We start from the raw sequence: 18,565 nt of genomic DNA, 5'->3' as shown, positions 1-18,565 counted from the left end.
GCTGAGATAGGCTCCAGCTCCCCTCGCAACCCCAAAAGGGAATAAGCGGTAGGAAATGGATGGATGGACCCCTTTGGTGCGTCTTATGCGCCTTTTGTATGAAATAAAAACCTGAATAGACCCGCGCAACTGCAGAGCACCTTATAATCCGGTGCGCCCTATGGTCCGAAAAACACGGTATAAATTCTGCATATTCATGAAGACTGACACGCTAAATAGAGTGTGTTCCTTACTCTGCTCACTTTAAGTTTAATACAAACCCCGTTCCCATATGAGTTGGGAAAAAATCGTGTTAGATATAAATAAAACAGAATACAATGATTTGCAAATCCTTTTCAACCCATATTCAGTTGAATGCACTACAAAGACAACATATTTGATGTTCAAACTTATAAACTTATTTTTTTTTTGCACATAATAACTAACTTAAAATTTCATGGCTGAAGCCATGCAGTTGTAACACATGCTGAATTCGGCTTGGTATTGTCTTGCTAAAATAGAGAGGCCGGCGGCGTTTTTGGATGTTGTTGATAAATGGCTTTCACTTTGCATAGTAGAGCTTTAACTTGCACTTACAGCTGTAGCGACAAACTGTATTTAGTTTCAGTGGTTTTCTGAAGTGTTCCTGAGCCCGTGTGGTGATATCCTTTAGAGACTGATGTCAGTTTTTGATACAGTGCCGTCTGAGGGATCGAAGGTCACGGTAATTCAATGTTGGTTTCCGGCCATGCCGCTCACGTGGAGTGATTTCTCCAGATTTTCTGAACCTTTTGATGATATTATGGACCGTAAATGTTGAAATCCCTACATTTCTTGCAATTGCACTTTGAGAAACGTTGTTCTTAAACTGTTTGACTATTTGCTCACGCAGTGGTGGACAAACGGGTGTACCTCACCCCATCTTTTTTTGTGAAAGACTGAGCATTTTTTGGGAAGCTGGTGGCAGAAGGGTTAGTGTGTCTGCCTCACAGTATGAAGTTCCTGCAGTCCAGAGTTCAAATCCAGGCTTGGGATCTTTCTGTGTGGAGTTATAAATAAGTGTTTGATGAGCATTCCTCAACTTTATCAGTATTTATTGCCACCTTTCCCAACTTCTTTGTCACGTGTTGCTGGCATCAAATTATAAAGTTAATGATTATTTGTGAATAAAAAAAATGTTTATCAGTTTGAACTTCACATATATTGTCTTTGTAGCATATTCAACTGAATAAAGGTTGAAAATGATTTGCAAATCATTGTATTCCGTTTATATTTACATCTAACAGAATTTCCCAACTCATATGGAAACGGGTTTTGTAGATCAGCTTTGCGTACGCTGTCAAGTTTGCTCGTGTTTTACTCCACGTTCTTGTACGAGCAAACCCTTTATTAGAACGGGCCAAATGTCCAACTGCTGCCATTGCCAGAGGCTGAAAAGGCAAAGCAGCAACCACCTGGTCTAAAAAGACCATCTCCCTCCAGCCCCTCCCAAACTAGCACCCCCCCTCCCCATGTCCGACACTGTGCATCGCTGTATCAGCTCATTGTGTCACCAAGCGGTTCTCACTCATCGTGTTGCACTTGGGGGACCGAGCACTCCTGAGGGCCCCTTCTAAGCGTCTATTGTGTCTTGTGAAAAGAGGCCCTGATGGGACGGGGGCGGGGGGCCCCCTTGTGCAAGAAATTGTTCATTTATTAATTTGGGCTATCAGGTTGCCGGGTTTCATGTCTTACAAAAAAGCACTAGCAAATGGGGAGATTAGTTATCAACACCAGCTGTCCAGACCAGACTCCCACCCGGTTTCTGCCGTATCATTACCATCGGACTCCTTATCGGTTAATCTTCGCCCGCTTCTTTTCTTTCTTTCTTCGCTCGTGTGTGCTCGGCACTATTCAAGGCAGATGGACAAAGCCTCGGATCGATCAAAAAAGATCAATACATCCCAGACCGACTGAGACCTGACCAGCAGACTGATGGACAGCTGACAGCGTACTGGTCTGGGCTCGTCCCCCGTCCCCCCCACCCCCACGGACACACAAACATACAAAAACAACGGCTTTGTTCTATTAAGTCTTGTTCAGAGATGACATGTTAGCATTTCATAATGAAATATAATGCAAATGTTTTGGCAAAAAGGAACAACATCCTTATATTTCAGACAATCATACAGAATGATGTTAGGTACTGAATTATTGCCATACTTTTTATTATTATCATTTTCCATTGCTGACAAGTAAGTTATCCATTAGCAAAAACAAGTATTGCAAAACTATTTCTAAACCTGGAGCAGATTTGTTATAATGTCTGTAGTGTCTTGATGCGGACTTCGGAGAGGTTTGTTTTCCCGAGGTGAAAAGCGACTGGATCGGACACAATGTGAAGGTAATGACATATTTTAATCTTTACTCAAAAAAGGAACAAACGAAAGGCGCTCACAGAGGACGTACAAAAACTTGGCTATGAAACAAAACTATTACTACAACATAAACTATGGACATAAAAAAAAACTTGCTAACTGTGGCATTGTCAGGACTTTGACTTGGATTTGTTTTGCTTCATCGACGCAGAGAGAATTTGGGACGAGCCAGGCGTGAATTAAAGTACATGTTTAATTTGTTTAAACACTATAATACAAAAACAAGAAAACAAAGGCGGTACAAAAACAGGGCTATGAAACAAAAGACTAGAACCGAGCCTATAACTATAAACATGAAACAAAAACACTTGCTCAATGGCATGAATAACAATGAACTATAAACAAAAAGAGCACGATGGAATGGCTATGAACAAGTAAAACAAAACACTTACTGTGACCAAAAACAAGGGGCATGAATAGCAAGGTGCGTGGCAGGTGATCGAGGGCATGAAGGATGTGCAGCATAGGTAGGCAGGTAGGTAGACAGGTAGGTAGCTAAAGTTCCCATGCCGAGGAACAGAAAACAAATGACTTAAATAGTGACTATGACGATGATTAGAAACAGGTGTGAGGCTGAGGACAGGGGCATGACTTGGAGACCAGGTGGAAATTAATGAGTATCTATCGAAACAAATAAAACCAGGAAGTGCAAAACGGGAAACAAGAGTCCAAAAACAAAACATAAACATGATCAAACATAAACCTGATTAACAGGCATGACAGGCATGAAGAACAAAACTTACGGGGAACGAGAAAAGAGCATGGATCATCAGCATGGAGCAAGGGTGTGTAGAGTGTGATGTCGCCAGACTTAAATAGTGCTGTGATTATTGACAGGCGCGTGAGTCCAAAACAAATGAGCCAGGTGAAAACTAAAACAAACCAGGGTGCGCAAAAACAGGAACTAATAGAGTCAAAAACAAAACACAACATAACTACACAGACATGATCACAAAGACATGACGTGTAGAAGCATTTAAGTCCCATCTTAAAACTAATTTGTATACTCTAGCCTTTAAATAGACCCTCTTTTTAGACCAGTTGATCTGCCGTTTCTTTTCGTTTCTCCCCCCTTCTCCTTTGTGGAAGGGGGGTTACAGGTCCGGTGGCTATGGATGAAGTGATGGCTGTCCAGAGTTGGGACCCGGGGCGGACCGCTCGCCTGTGCATCGGTTGGGGACATCTCTGCGCTGCTGACCCGTCTCCGCTCGGGATGGTCTCCTGCTGGCCCCATAATATTTCACAATATTATGCTTGATCCACTCGACATAAATTGCATCAGGTCTCCCCTGGGGAGGGGGTTACCCACATCTGCGGTCCTCTCCAAGGTTTCTCATAGTCATTTATATTGACATCCCACGGGGTTGTGAGTATTTCATTGCCCTAATGTGGGCTCTGAACCGAGGATGTTGTTGTGGCTTGTGCAGCCCTTTGAGACACTTGTGATTTAGGGCTATGTAAATACACGTTTATTGATTGCTTGATCTAAGGATACACCCAACTGCGCCCAAGACCCAACCTCCGGGCTGATTGTTTTATGTTGTTCTCTGTAAAGCACCAGTTCCATTGGCAGCAATACAGGCCCAGAGCATAATACTACCACCACCATGCTTGATGGTAGGCATGGTGGTCCTGGGATTAAAGGCTTCACCTTTTCTCCTTCAAACATAATGCTGGGTATTGTGGCCAAACATCTCAATTTTGGTTTCATATGACCACAGAACTTTAAGGTCTTATCTTTGTCCATGTGATGTCAGATGAAACAAAAATAATTGGAAACTCAAGACAGCCATGACATTATGTTCTTTACAAGTGTATGTAAACTTTTGACCACGACTGTATGTTAATGTTAGCTCACTTCTCTGTATTTGTTGCAGTTACAGATTGTTTTCCTATCGCTCAGTCTTCAGTAGAATTAACTTTATTGCAACTTTTTTGGGAAACAAGGATAAAAATGACAAAAAATAAACACATATTCTAACCTCAGTGTATCCTGTTGCTTTGCCTTGCCTGAGTACCGAACCCTGCAATATAATACATCTGAATCTCCACTTTGCAGCAAAGATCCATTTAGCAGGATTCACCTCATTGTAAAATTAACTAGAAGTGACAACAAATACAAAACACACACACTAACTAGTAGTGTTGTACAGTATACCGGTATTAGTATAGTACCACAATACTAATGAATCATATTCAGTACTATACTGCCTATGAAAAATAACACGCCCTCCCCCACTCCCCCCGCACCACTGTCATCGTCATGTCGTCTCATTGCTGGTTTACGAGCAGAGTAGCATGTCCGGCAGCGCACAATTACGGAGTACTTACAAGCAGACACAGTGTGTAGAAAGAAAAGGGAGAACGGACGCATTTTGGCTTAAAAATTAACGATGAAGGTGAAGTTATTGTTGCGATCCGTGACTTGGATCTTCACGTTGTTTATTTTTCCATCTTTGTTTCATTCTCCGTCTGACCCGTTTATTTCCTGTCTTGTCCATCACTATGGTTACTCATTAGTGCACCTGCTACACTCGGTCCGCACACCTGCTTCAGCTAATCACCCTCCTTTATAAGCCAGCCTCTTCTGTTTATTCTTTCTGGGACTCTAATTTGCTCACATCCAACAAGTAACGTCAGGTATGTTTTTCTCACTAGCTCATTAGCTAAGCCACCTTATTGTCATCTTTAGCTCACACGCTAATCATCTTCGTTTTTACTTTTTGTGCCATCGTGCCAAGTCTTAGTTCTTTATATTTCCTAGCTTACACGCTAGCGTCTTTTGTTTCCCTTTTTATAAGCTCCAGTGTTTTTGTTCAGAGCTCACTTTTTGTTAATACATTTGTTAGATCCTACCATTGTAGTGTTCTTCGTTTGACGTATCCTCGAGGGAATCAAACCCGGTACCACTATGCCGAACCGGCGTAACAGTTATAACACTTAAACGCCCTCAGGAAGAGGTGCTTTAAGACATGGCTAGCTAGCTAGCGGCTAAAGTCCAGTCGAAGTATGCAGTGTTTTAGCTGCTTCTAAATCACTAATTCTTGTCTCCATGGCGACAAATAAAGTATGTTGTTTTTTTTTACCACTATCAGGAATAGCTAAACATGGTTCACTAGACACCGTAGCTCACCTGCGTCAAAATGTAAACAAACGCCATGGGTGGATCTACACCTGACATCCACTGTAATGATACCAAGTACAGGAGCGTATTGAGTCGATACTACTATGATTACGTCAATATTTTATGGCATTACAACATCTGTCATTTTTTTATTTAGGTATATTATGTTTATAAACTCAGGAAATATGTCCCTGAACACATGAGGACTTTGAATATGACCAATGTGTGATCCTGTAAAGACTTGGTATCGGATTGATACCCAAATGTGTGGTATTATCCAAAACTAATGTAAAGTATCAAAGTTTTTGTACCACTTGTCCTTAAAAATTTTAGCAAAATAATAGAATGAGAAATGACACAATACGTTACTGCATATGTCACCCGCTAAATTAGGAGCCTTTGTTTGTTTACTTAATACTAAAAGACAAGTTGTCTTGTATGTTCACTATTTTATCTAAGGACAAACTGGCAATAAGAAACATATTTTTAATGTACCCTAAGATTTTTTGGTTAAAATGGGCCAATAATGCAATTTTTTGTGGTCCCCTTTATTTAGAAAAATATCGAAATAATTACCAAAATACTGATATCGGGACAACACTACCAACTAGTGCTGTCAAGCGATCAAACAGAATTAATTATTTATTGATTATGATCTTTAGTACATTTTAAGTTCAATCAAAAAGGGCTAAATATGACTAGAATTAATTAATCACAATTAACGCAATAATTCGACATCTCTAATGCATATAACAAAAACATTATCTTATCTCTAGATCTCTTTGTGTGGATTGGACCCTGCAAAATTATACTCTAAAGTGCCCTCAGGCTCCTATTAGATGAAATGTGGCCCTTTGCTGTAGCGAGCACACGCTCAGAAGTTTAAATATGGGAATAATTCACTTTGTTTCATTATTGTTTGTAAGCACACTGCAAAAAGTCAGTGTTCGAAAACAAGAAAAAACAATACAAAAATGAGGGGTATTTTATTTGAACTTAGCAAAATTATCTACAAATAGAACAAGAAAATTTGGCTTGTCAAGACTTCCCAAAACAAGTCAAATTATAGCTGCAAGAAGCGATGGACGGGACCGCTTTGGCTACTGCCCCCGCAAGAAGAAGGATGGATAGTAGCTACTATTAGCAAACAGATAAACTTACCAACTCGGTGTAATATCTTAACACCGACGCACTGGCAAAAATGAAATTTTTTAGGAAAATTTTGTTTTGAAGGGGTTTTTGCCAACTTCTTGTTGATTTTTGCTAAAGGATGTCAATTAGTAAAATGTAGGTCTAAGTGAGACTTACATAGAGGTTTTTGTTTCATGTCTCTCCGACATTCCCACCGGTACAAGCAGTTTTGTCTGTGTTTTCTTCCTAGGAGCAGTTTTTTCTGTGTTTTATTCCTAAATGGCGCTAGAGCGCAATTTTGAGTTTTGGGGTTTGATTTTTTTATTAGATCGCAATTTTTGCCAGTCCTGATGTGTGTGTCCAGTTTGGTGAGTTTTGAAAATTTTGAAGGGGGTGAAATTACAGCTCAAAGAGGCAAAAATTGCATTTTTTTAGGAAATGTTGTTTTGAAGGGGTTTTTGTTAACTTTCTGTTGATTTTTGCACTAAAAGGTAAAATTGTGAAATCTAGGTCTAGGACAGTTCTACATATAAGTTTTTGTTTCATGTCTCTACGACATTCCTAACGGAAGTTACAAGCAGTTTTGTCTGTGTTTTTTCCTAGGGGGCGCTAAAGCGCAATTTTGATTTTTGGGGTTTGGTTGTTAAATACGTTGGGTAGGTTTGCCATACCGATGTGTGTAAAATTTGGTGAGTTTTGAAGCATGTTAAGGGGGTCAAATTACAGCGCGAAGGTGCAGAATAATAAAGAAAGTGTCAGGATTGTCCCTGACAGTTTTGATCTATGTCTTAGTTTTTCCTCTTCATTTGTCTTTAGTTCCTGTCAGCACTCTTATTTTGGTTCTGTTTCCTGTTTGTCTCCCTGAGTGCTGTGTAGCCCTCAGCTGTGGCTGATTGGCACCTGGCCACACCTGGGATCAATCAGCCAGCCACTATTTAAGACCTGTTTTCTCCTTCAGTCAGGGCTGGATTATTGTCATGTCAATGTCATTTTCTACTTGTCATTCCTACTGGTCGTGTGATTGCAGCGTAGCGGTGAGCAATATTTGGTAAACGTTTGTAGCTTACTGTTTTTTGTTCCCTGCTTCTGATTTGTTTGTTCATAGCCCTTAGTTTGTTATATCCGTCCACGTGCGTGCTTTTTGTTTGTACCCTTTGTTTGTTCTAGTTCTAGTATTTTAAATTAAACTATGTTTTCCTCCAAAATGCCTCCCTCCTTCTCTACATCTTGGGGTTCGACACAAAATAACTCTTACGGAAAGAAAGACTAAAACACACAAAATACAATAGGGTCCTCTGTCCCATTGTACCAATAGGGACATTGCGGTCCCTAATTAGTTAACCTCAATGAACCCAAAAATACCTTAAAATAAGTATATTCTCACTAATAACTGTACTACTATGCGAGTACGTGTTTTCTATTGTTTCATTGAAAATAAAACAGCAAAGTCCGGTCGGTTGTCATCTGTTTTGATACGAGACACAATTGTGTAATAGTCCCTTTAAAAAAGTAGTTTTATACTTGTGTTGACAACACAGCTTTGCAACATTTGATATTCTAGTTTCAAGCATGTTTTACTTAATATAGGTTATTAAATCTCAGTAACAAGCTGTCATATCTGAGATCATTTAGGACCAAAATCCTTAAAACAAGTAAAACACTCTAACATAAAATCGGCTTAGTGAGAAGAATTATCTTATCCGACAGAAAATAAGCAAATATCACCATTATTTGAGATATTTAATCTTACTTAGATTCTACTTTTTGCAGTGCATGACTTATTGCAGTGCATATTTCTGATGCACAGAAGCAGAAATGTTCTGCAACAAATACAAATGATTTCAAACAATTCAGAAAGAACTGGTGGGTGATGTTCTACCCTGGTTTAGAGGAAACAGAAGAACTTGCAGACTGCAACCCACCTTGCCCACTCGCATTCACCCTCCCTACCTCGATCTGGGCTTATTTCAGGTTCCTTTCCCGATAGCAGAGACAGAGCAGAGCCCCGCCAGTTCCTGCCTGTCTTCCGGCTGTCGTGTCTGGACTGTTTTTTGATGAAGTCCAGGCCCGCCACTTATACTGTAGGGCCACAATCTCCGACTGAGGGGGGGCCTGTGATGAAAACTAGCAGGGAGAAAGGAGGAGACGTCCAAAACAACATGTAGTCATCACTCAGTCAGCACGCACAGGATACATAATGACACACCTAGAGTTTAAACTATACGGTAGTTCCTCAAATAGGGGCATTACGACACAGATAATTATATATTTGCCAAAAGTATTTGGCCACCCATCCAAATGATGAGAATCAGGTGTATAAAATCAAGCCCTTAGGCATGGAGACTGTTTCTACAAACATTTATGAAAGAATGGGCCGCTTTCAGTGATTTCCAGCATGGAACTCTCATAGGATGCCACCTGTGCAACAAATCCAGTCGTGAAAATGTCCTCGCTCCTAAATATTCCAAAGTCAACTTCCATCCATCAATCAATTAATCAATCAATCAATCAATGTTTATTTATATAGCCCTAAATTACAAGTGTCTCAAAGGGCTGCACAAGCCACAACGACATCTGCGGTACAGAGCCCACATATGTGTCTCCCCCGCCTTCCCTCTACAAGGGAGAGGGTGGCGGAGGAGAAAAAAAAAAGAAACGGCAGATCAACTGGTCTAAAAAGGGGGTCTATTTAAAGGCTAGAGTATACAAATGAGTTTTAAGATGGTGATTAAATGCTTCTACTAATTTTCTACCGCTTATCCATTCTGGGTCGCGGAGGACGCTGGAGCCTATCTCAGCTACAATCGAGCAGAAGGCGGGGTACACCCTGGACTAGTTGCCACCTCATCACAGGGCCAAAGTGAACTTTATTATCAGAAAAGTGAAAAGTTTGGGAACAACAGCAACTCAGCCACCAAGTGGTAGGCCACGTAAACTGACAGAGGGGGGTCAGCGGATGCTGAAGCGCATAGTGCAAAGACTTTCTGCACAGTCAGTTGCTACAGAGCTCCAAACTTCATGTGACCTTCCAATTAGCCCACGTACAGTACGCAGAGAGCTTCGTGGAAGCTGCATCTAAGCCATTCATCTGTAACGCCGGTTCGGCATCGTGGTGCCGGGTTCGATTCTTTCGTGGATGCGTCAAACGATAACACAGCAAAGGTAAGGTATAACAGATTTATTTAAATAACAAAAGAGCTAGAGAACAAAAACACTGGTGTAAAGAGAAAAGGCAAACAAAAGACGCTAGCGTGAGAGGTAGGAAATATAAAGAACTAAGACTTGGTACGAAGGCACAAAAAGTAATAACAAACAAAATTAGCATGAGAGCTAGAAGGCAAGTGGCTAAGCTTATGAGCTAGCGAGAAAAACATACCAGTCGTTGCGTTGCGTGAAAGCAAATTATCAAAAATCCAGACGTACAGTTGCGTGAGAGCAAACTATGAACCCAGAAAGAAATGAACAAAGGAGAGTGATTAGACAAAACAGGTGTGTGTGGACCGGGAGTAGCAGGTGGACTGATGAGTTACCATGGTGACAGGCTAAACAGGAAATAAACAGTCACTTGACGGAGAGTGATACAAGAATGGAAACATAACTAATAATATGTGTAGATCCGAGCAGCGGATCGCAACAACATCCCCAAGTCCAATGTAAAGCGTTGGATCCAGTGGTGTAAAGCATGTCGTCACTAGACTTAAGAGCAGTGGAGACGCGTCCTCTGGACTGATGAATCATGCTTTCCCATCTGGCAATCTGATGGACGAGTCTTTGTGCCATGTACTGGCGATCATGTTTAGTTTGGAGAATGTTCTGTTTGGTTTTTGCACTCTGTCAGTTCCTGTTTTGTCACTCCATGCTTTGTTTCCATAACAACCCATTAGTTCTCACCTGTCCTCATGTCACACACCAGATTCATTTGGACTCGCGCACCTGTTGTTGATCACACCACCTCTATTTAAGCCTGTAGTTGCCAGGCAGTCAGGGTGGCGAGACAACCCCCTACCACACACCCTTGTTATTCATGCTGATGATCCATGCTGCTCTTTTTCATGCTCTTTTCTCGTACAAGTAAGTTTTCTTTATTCATGCTATAGTTTGAATGTTTTATTTCATGTCCATAGTTTTGCCTCTGTGGTAGTTTTTGTTCTCTTAGCCAAGTTTTGATCCTCCGCTGTGAGCGCCTTTCGTTTGTTCCTTTGTATGAGTTAAGATTAAAATCATGTTTTTACCTTCACGCCATGTCTGGTCCAGGGGCATCACTAGACCTAATACTGTACTGGGGCACACCTGGGGCACAAATAATTCATGTGAGCGTGCAAAGCGCGCAAGCAAAAACATTTTTAGCACTTATTTATCATAAAAAAATACATAAATAGTGCTTTAAACTATGGAATCATATCAGATTATGTTGTATGGATCTTTGATTAACCACCTGAAATTAACTAATGCATTTGACCTACTTGTGGTCTTTTTTACTCCAGACTTCTAAACTGCTACTGGTAAAAGCAAAAAGGAAGAGCAATGAATCTTTTTGAAATATATATTACAATAATCATCTGCAAATTTAACATCTACAAAAGTAAAACAGGCTTCACGGTGGCAGAGGGGTTAGTGCGTCTGCCTCACAATACGAAGGTCCTGCAGTCCTGGGTTCAAATCCAGGCTCGGGATCTTTCTGTGTGGAGTTTGCATGTTCTCCCCGTGAATGCGTGGGTTCCCTCCGGGTACTCCGGCTTCCTCCCACTTCCAAAAACATGCACCTGGGGATAGGTTGATTGGCAACACTAAAATTGGCCCTAGTGTGTGAATGTGAGTGTGAATGTTGTCTGTCTATCTGTGTTGGCCCTGCGATGAGGGGGCGACTTGTCCAGGGTGTACCCTGCCTTCCGCCCGATTGTAGCTGAGATAGGCGCCAGCGCCCCCCGTGACCCCGGACGGGAATAAGCGGCAGAAAATGGATGGATGGATGGATGGATGGAAAAGTAAAACAAAAAATAAAGCACCCCTACATCTATGGGTTCTTTTATATTATTTAATTTCCATTTATGGCAATGTGGCTAATCCTATTTCAGATACACAAAACTATAAAATATACACAAAACAATAAAGCCACAGTAGTAGAATAAATGAACAACTGTTGTGTGTCTGTTCAGGGAATCATTTTCTGTGAAGTAAACTGTAACGTCACCTTTTCATTTTTGCAAAGTGGTTAATCACTCTGGACAGACATGGAAATATTACAGTAACTGTTATACAGTTGACCAGTGGTTCCCAACTGCTGGGTCGTGACATAAAAGTGGATTGTGTGTCATTTTCAAGGAGTCGCAGTCAGATGTGTGCATAAAAAAAAAAAGTTTAGGGAGAAAAAAATAAAATTGTGGCAACAAAACCATTTATTTTTAGCCTTTTTTCTAGTGACTATTAGTGAGTATTTTAGCAAAAGGCAAACCGACTAACAAGTTGGAGGAGGACTCAGGACAGACATGGAAATATATTTAAAAAAAATCTAAATGGGGCAACAAAACCCGATATTTTCAGCCATCTTTCTGAAAACAAATACAGAAATGTTACTATTTTTTCTGGAAATAAAACCAGATGCTTTAGCTGTAGCCATTTTTCTGGTGACAAAACAAGATTATTTTAGTCAAAGTCGCACCGATTAACAAGACAAGTCTACTGTGCTGTTTTTCTGTGAAATAAACTTGAATGATTTAAAAATTGGCTCACGACTTGATGATATGGAAAAATGTTTTTCTTCCTGAAGATAAACCATTTGAGAAGCACTCAACTCACACATGCTTACTCCAAATCATCATTGATGCAGAACCAGCAGACAATAACCAACATTATGTTTCATGTTCATTGGAAATTCCCCCGACAGCTCGTACAGCAAATGAATATGTTTGTCTTGATACAAGGAATAACGTAAGCTAACTTAGCATCAACTTAAGACAATGATGTTGCCTAGCTAGCTAGGACTTCACTTACATCTCTCATTCCTCGCTTCTTCTCTGCTGCGGGCGAATAACTTTCTTAAATCCATCTAGGAGTTACAGTTTGAGTCAAATCAAAATCAAAATATTGTAATTAACAAATTGTTGTTGGCTAACGTCACCTACCTCATGCAGTGATTCGAATCCCCCCCCCCCCCTCTCTCTCTCTCTCTCTCAACCGAAGTCTCGATCCACACGTGAATAAATTACCATATTAAATAGCCATGTGCTCACTGTTTCGTGGAGTGAATACAGTAGCAATCAATTACCATACTAAGTAGTATATGCGGTGTTGTCTATGTTATGTAGACTTAAAACTCTGAAGCGTTTTTTTTTATTGGTGACATTTTTAGTGGGGCACTGCAGATCAACAGTGGGGCACGTGCCCCAGTGAAAAATGTCTGGCGACGCCCCTGGGTCCAGTCACTTTGCACCGCAAGAAAACAAATCACACCAAAGTCCACGTCCTGACAGCTACATTTTGGACTCCATTGTGCAGAGTGTGAAATTGGGTGGAGGCGGATTTGTGCTATGCCCTCGTGTGACCTCGGGAAACACGTTTTTTTTGCCGTACCAGAATATTGGCTTCACTGTAACCAAAGTGGGAGACGACGAAAGACCGGTGTGTTGTTTCCTTTGATGTTAGTTAATAAGCTTACACTGTTATGCAGAGGTATTGTTATAACAATTTTAACTACTATTTATTTTTTTATAGCTATGTGCACATGGACACATTTCATCGGCCTAGCCAGAATAAAAATTCTTCATGTAAACAAGCTATTGGGAATAGTTTGAACCGATCATACACGTTCAGATCAAAAGTTCATTCCAATCGAGATGGGTGGTTTATGCTGTTATTCATTCGGTTTGGAGTGCATGAAAACACTTCTTCGGAAATTCGGTTGAAAATGATCCGCATGTCTCTGATGTAAGCTATACTTTGGTGGTGGAGCGAGTACTAAAATCATTAGTCTTGAAATGAAGTGATGGTCTTGGTGCTGTCTCCCCCAATTCAACATGTACACAAGTGGTGTATATACTGTTGAGTTTGTTGCTCTAAATCCGAGAGTAGCAAAACAAAAGTATGTTCTTGAGAGTCATGTGTCAATGTAAGAATAAAAAGATTGATTCAGTTGTCATCTCAACGAGCTGTTTTATTCACACATAATTTCGTAACATGAAGAAGCAGGGCAACCTGTACATATCGCAAGCACAGAACAGCTCCATTTCAAAAAGAGAGGTAAAACAAAAGTAGTGAACAAAACCAAAAAAATATAATCGAATACCGTAATAACGTCGGACAAGCAGAAATGCACAAAGCCATGTTTTTTTTAAAGTGGGAGTGATCACTTTTTTAGCACCTGCAGTGAGCGATGGTTGCGTGGGTTAATAAGAAAACAGTTTGACTATGAATTTGATTTGGGAAGCCACAATTTGTCAGGGCCAAAAAATGACTTATTTGGGCTTTGCTTTTGAACAACATCCCTAATTTAAATTAACTTCTAACAATTTTTTGATTTTCAGTAAATTTCTTCCCCCGTCCAACTTGAATTTCAAAGAAAACCATTGCTCCCAGGGCTTCCAGTAACCAACACAAGGTGCTATTCAGCTCAGCCAACAGACTTTCGTAACATGAAGACGGAGGGCAACCCGTACATATCGCAACATAAATGGCACGGAACAGCTACGTTTCAAAAAAGAGAGGTAAAACAAAAGTAGTGAACAGAAGAAAAAAATAAAAATAAATTTCATGATAACATCAGACAAGCAGAAATGCACAAAGCAATGTGCGTTTACAGTGGGAGTCATTTCTCTTTTAGCACCTGCAATGAGCGATGGTTGCACGGGCTAATAAGAAAACAGTTTGACTATGAATTTGTCATGCCAAACAAAATTACTTATCTGGGCCTTGCTTTTGAGCAACATCTCTAATTTAAATGAATTTCTAACTGTTTTTTGAATGCTCAGTTAGTTTTCTAAGTTATTTGTCTTTTATTTGATGAAAACCACATTTCTTCCCCCGTCCAACATGAATTTCAAAGAAAACCAGAGCTCCCAGGGCTTCCAGTAACCAACACAAGGTGCTATTCAGCTCAGCCAACAGACTTTCGTAACATGAAGACGGAGGGCAACCCGTACATATCGCAACATAAATGGCACAGAACAGCTCCGTTTCAAAAAAGAGAGGTAAAACAAAAGTAGTGAACAGAAGAAAAAAATAAAAGTAAATACCATGATAACGTCCGACAAGCAGAAGTGCACAAAGCAATGTGTGTTTACATTGGGAGTTATTACACTTTTAGCACCTGCAATGAGCGATGGTTGCACGGGCTAATAAGAAAACAGTTTGACTATGAATTTAATTTGAGAAGCCACCATTTGTCAAGCCAAACGAATTGACTTATCTGGGCCTTGCTTTTGAGCAACATCCCTAATTTAAATGAATTTCTTACTGTTTTTTGAATGCTCAGTTAGTTTTCTAAGAGTTATTTGTCTTTTATTTGATGAAAACTACATTTCTTCCCCCGTCCAACATGAATTTCAAAGAAAACCAGAGCTCCCAGGGCTTCCAGTAACCAACACAAGGTGCTATTCAGCTCAGCCAACAGACTTTCGTAACATAAAGACGGAGGGCAACCAGTACATATCGCAACATAAATGGCACAGAACAGCTCCGTTTCAAAAAAGAGAGGTAAAACAAAAATAGTGAACAGAACAAAAAAAAAAATAAATAAATACGAATAATAACATCAGACAAGCAGAAATGCACAAAGCAATGTGTGTTTACGGTGGGTGTTATTACTCTTTTAGCACCTGCAATGAGCGATGGTTGCACAGGCTAATCAGAAAACAGTTTGACTATGAATTTAATTTGGGAAGCCACCATTTGTCAAGCCAAACGAATTGACTTATCCGGGCCTTGCTTTTGAGCAACATCCCTAATTTAAATGAATTTCTTACTGTTTTTTGAATGCTCAGTTAGTTTTCTAAGAGGTATTTGTCTTCTATTTGATGAAAACCACATTTCTTTCCTCGTCCAACTTGAATTTTAAAGAAAACCAGAGCTCCCAGTCCTTCTAATAACCAACACAAGGTGCTATTCAGCTCAGCTAACAGAATTTTGTAACTTGTAGACGGAGGGCAACCCGTACATATCGCAACATAAATGGCACAGAACAGCTCCGTTTCAAAAAAGAGAGATAAAACAAAAGTAGTGAACAGAAGAAAAAAATTAAAATAAATACCATGATAACGTCCGACAAGCTGAAATGCAAAAAAGCAATGTGTGTGTACAGTGGGAGTCATTTCTCTTTTAGCACCTGCAATGAGCAATGGTTGCACGGGCTAATAAGAAAACAGTTTGACTATTAATTTAATTTGGGAAGCCACCATTTGTCAAGCCAAACGAATTGACTTATCTGGGCCTTGCTTTTGAGCAACATCCCTAATTTAAATGAATTTCTTACTGTTTTTTGAATGCTCAGTTAGTTTTCTAAGAGTTATTTGTCTTTTATTTGATGAAAACCACATTTCTTCCCTCGTCCAACTTGAATTTAAAAAAAAAACTAGAGCTCCCAGGGCTTCCAGTAACAGACACAAGGTGCTATTCAGCTCAGCTAACAGAATTTTGTTACGTGAAGACGGAGGGCAACCCATAAATATCGGAACATAAATGGCACAGAACAGCTCCATTTAAAAAAAGAGAGGTCAAACAAAAGTAGTGAACAGAAGAAAAAAAATAAGATAAATACCGTGATGACGTCAGACAAGCAGAAATGCACAAAGCAATGTGTGTTTACAATGGGAGTCATTACTCTTTTAGCACCTGCAATGAGCGATGGTTGCACGGGCTATTAAGAAAACAGTTTGACTATGAATTTGTCATGCCAAACAAAATTACTTATCTGGGCCTTGCTTTTGAGCAACATCCCCAATTTAAATGAATTTCAAATTTTTTTTTGAATGCTCAGTTAGTTTTCTAAGAGTTATTTGTCTTTTATTTGATAAAAAACACATTTCTTCCCCCGTCCAACATGAATTTCAAAGAAAACCAGAGCTCCCAGGGCTTCCAGTAACCAACACAAGGTGCTATTCAGCTCAGCCAACAGACTTTTGTAACATGAAGACGGAGGGCAACCCGTATATATCGCAACATAAATGGCACAGAACAGCTACGTTTCAAAAAGAGAGGTAAAACAAAAGTAGTGAACAGAAGAAAAAAATTAAAATTAATTTCATGATAACATCAGACAAGCAGAAATGCACAAAGCAATGTGTGTTTACAGTGGGAGTCATTTCTCTTTTAGCACCTGCAATGAGCGATGGTTGCACGGGCTAATAAGAAAACAGTTTGACTATGAATTTGTCATGCCAAACAAAATTACTTATCTGGGCCTTGCTTTTGAGCAACATCCCTAATTTAAATGAATTTCTAACTGTTTTTTGAATGCTCAGTTAGTTTTCTAAGTTACTTGTCTTTTATTTGATGAAAACCACATTTCTTCCCCCGTCCAACATGAATTTCAAAGAAAACCAGAGCTCCCAGGGCTTCCAGTAACCAACACAAGGTGCTATTCAGCTCAGCCAACAGACTTTCGTAACATGAAGACGGAGGGCAACCCGTACATATCGCAACATAAATGGCACAGAACAGCTCCGTTTCAAAAAAGAGAGGTAAAACAAAAGTAGTGAACAGAAGAAAAAAAAAAAAAAAAATTTCATGATAACATCAGACAAGCAGAAATGCACAAAGCAATGTGTGTTTACAGTGGGAGTCATTTCTCTTTTAGCACCTGCAATGAGCGATGGTTGCACGGGCTAATAAGAAAACAGTTTGACTATGAATTTAATTTGAGAAGCCACCATTTGTCAAGCCAAACGAATTGACTTATCCGGGCCTTGCTTTTGCGCAACATCCCTAATTTAAATGAATTTCTTACTGTTTTTTGAATGCTCAGTTAGTTTTCTAAGAGTTATTTGTCTTTTATTTGATGAAAACCACATTTCTTCCCCCGTCCAACATGAAATTCAAAGAAACCCAGAGCTCCCAGGGCTTCCAGTAACCAACACAAGCTGCTATTCAGCTCAGCCAACAGACTTTCGTAACATAAAGACGGAGGGCAACCAGTACATATCGCAACATAAATGGCACAGAACAGCTCCGTTTCAAAAAAGAGAGGTAAAACAAAAGTAGTGAACAGAAAAAAAAAAAATTAAATAAATACGAATAATAACATCAGACAAGCAGAAATGCACAAAGCAATGTGTGTTTACGGTGGGTGTTATTACTCTTTTAGCACCTGGAATGAGCGATGGTTGCACAGGCTAATCAGAAAACAGTTTGACTATGAATTTAATTTGGGAAGCCACCATTTGTCAAGCCAAACGAATTGACTTATCCGGGCCTTGCTTTTGAGCAACATCCCTAATTTAAATGAATTTCTTACTGTTTTTTGAATGCTCAGTTAGTTTTCTAAGAGGTATTTGTCTTCTATTTGATGAAAACCACATTTCTTTCCTCGTCCAACTTGAATTTTAAAGAAAACCAGAGCTCCCAGTCCTTCTAATAACCAACACAAGGTGCTATTCAGCTCAGCTAACAGAATTTTGTAACATGTAGACGGAGGGCAACCCGTACATATCGCAACATAAATGGCACAGAACAGCTCCGTTTCAAAAAAGAGAGGTAAAACAAAAGTAGTGAACAGAAGAAAAAAAATAAAAATAAATACCATGATAACGTCCGACAAGCAGAAATGCAAAAAAGCAATGTGTGTGTACAGTGGGAGTCATTTCTCTTTTAGCACCTGCAATGATCAATGGTTGCACGGGCTAATAAGAAAACAGTTTTGACTATTAATTTAATTTGGGAAGCCACCATTTGTCAAGCCAAACGAATTGACTTATCTGGGCCTTGC

The sequence above is a fragment of the Nerophis ophidion genome, linkage group LG26 (genome assembly GCF_033978795.1).
Source record: "Nerophis ophidion isolate RoL-2023_Sa linkage group LG26, RoL_Noph_v1.0, whole genome shotgun sequence".
In the NCBI taxonomy this organism is placed as follows: domain Eukaryota; kingdom Metazoa; phylum Chordata; class Actinopteri; order Syngnathiformes; family Syngnathidae; genus Nerophis; species Nerophis ophidion.
The sequence above is the reverse complement of the archived record's forward strand: the minus strand, read 5'-3'. Positions refer to the sequence as shown.